Genomic DNA, 2,211 nt, shown 5'->3' with positions numbered 1-2,211 from the left:
TGCATGGGCGGCGGAGCGGCGGCCGGCACCATGCAGCCGCCAGGCAGCGCCGCCCCCGGGCCGCATGCGCCGCCCGCCGCCACCACACGGCGCGGCCCCCGCCCGCCTCCACCGCTCGCGGGCGGCCATTTTAGGGGAGGGCGGAGGGGCTGACGGAGGGGCAGCCTCATGACCCCATGGGGTCCGTCCCGGAGTTTCGTGGCGTTGTGACGGGCTCCAGAGAGGTGTCAGGGGCTTGTCGTGGGCTATGCATGTCAGCAGGGCTGTAATGCTCTGTAATTTTCTGTCAGGGCTTGGCACGGTGATTTTTGAGGGGTGCTGTGCTTATCCCCCAGCTTTCCGAGGGGTGCCCCTTCGCCTCAGCAAGTGCACGCTGACTGAGTTGATCAGATGAAAAAGCTTCTTTCAAACATGGCCACAAAGCTGGGGAAGGAAGGAAGGGAAAGAAAGGGTTCGCCACCCCTCAGCAAGCATCGCAGATGCTGCTGCCCTTCCAAGCAAGACTCGCCTGGTGGTTAACGTTTCAGTGATGGTGGGGTTTGCCCCCGGAAAAACACCACCATTTAAGCAGTCAGTTGTAAAAACACAAAGCTGGGTTTCTTTGGGTGCAGGTGGCTGTGGCACAGCCCACAAATCCTCTCCGTTGGCCATGAGCAGGCCCAGAAGGCAGTAAATTCAGGCACAGGTCTCGATGATGCTTGAAAAAAAAATAGGCTGCAACAAACATCACCTGCAAAGCTGTTGACACCCTATTTACATATATGATAATGTCTTCTTATACGTGACTCAGCCATGGTCATACTGTGTGTGCACGCCAGAAATAGGCCCTGCAGATGCCTTGACCCAAGCGTTCACCACAAGTTTGTTAATTATGAGGGTGTTGCTTCCTACCGCCCTGTTCCAGCCCCACATCGCTGCACAGAAGTTCATACAGACACAGGTTGTCCGTAAAACCATGAATGAAATGCATCCCCTGGTCCTCAGAAAGGCCATCTTTGGTGCAATAGCTGTAGACTGTGCAGACGCCCTAGGGGGTTGTTCAGCCATTTACCCAAACCGAGCGCACTCGCTTGAACATATTTGCTCACTCCAGTCCTCCAGTCCCAGTGGAAATTTTGGAAGATAACAGAGTGGAGTGGAAGCCAGCCCAATTTGTTTGTTGGAAGGGCTCCCTTATCAGTGTGTTGAAATAGCTAACAGGCAGGCTCTAATAAGTAGGCTCTGGGACTGGGGATTCAAGCTGGATGAAAATCATCTGCCTCCTCTTCAGGACAGTCAAATCTGAACGGCACATAAAAGGCACTGCTTCGAGATCCAACAGATAAAATAAAGAATATACTTTGTCTTCCTTGGCCAAAAGTTACCCTCTCACATGCTGTTGCACAATATGCTATGCTCAGAGAATATGCGCTCATATGCTATCTGGGCACATCTCTAAAGTTTCTTACCATTTTTAACTTCACTTTTTTAATTTTTAATGTTTATTATTCTTTAAAGAAGGTTCTCGCTGTGATGGCTGAGGAAAAAGCCTCATCTGGAAAGAGAGGTATTGCCATGGCTCACGTGCAGCCTGCGTGTAGAAATTCAATTTGCAAACAGCTGCAGAGGTTTGAAGCATGTGTGCCCCGCTGTTCTCTTCTCAAGCTGTTTATCATGGTCCCTGGGGCATTGATTACTACCCCCTAGCTCTCCCAGCTGTTTGCTGGTGTGCTCCCTAACCCACTTCAAGCAAAACCAGCTGAGATAGTTCAAACAGTCTGAATAGGTGCTATGAGCTAACTCAGTTGCTTGTGCCTGAAGTGGGTGAGGGAGCACTCAAACAAACTGCTTTGTTAGCAGAAGTGAGGGGAGGGGTAAAGCACAGTAACATCTTGAGCTGTTCCAGCTGGATCCAGAAGAGGACATCTGTCCATAGCCTAAGTAACATAGAGATAAGTCCATGGAGAACCCAGAACAAAAACTGTGCCATAAAACTATGATAACATACATCAGTTAGTGATCTTACCCAGCAGCAATGACTAATGTGAGAACATTCATCTGTCCGGGTGATACATTAGAACTCAAATAGCTAATGACTATTTAAATGAAAATAATGGTAAGTAATTCCTCAGGTAGAGGAGGAAAGAGGAGACACCTGATCTATATAACTTAGTGATTGATAAAGTCTTCTTCATCATTTGATGTATGTCATGGCTTTTCCTCAAAACACAA

This window comes from Aythya fuligula, chromosome 2, assembly GCF_009819795.1.
Source record: "Aythya fuligula isolate bAytFul2 chromosome 2, bAytFul2.pri, whole genome shotgun sequence".
NCBI classification, from domain to species: Eukaryota; Metazoa; Chordata; class Aves; order Anseriformes; family Anatidae; genus Aythya; species Aythya fuligula.
The sequence above is the reverse complement of the archived record's forward strand: the minus strand, read 5'-3'. Positions refer to the sequence as shown.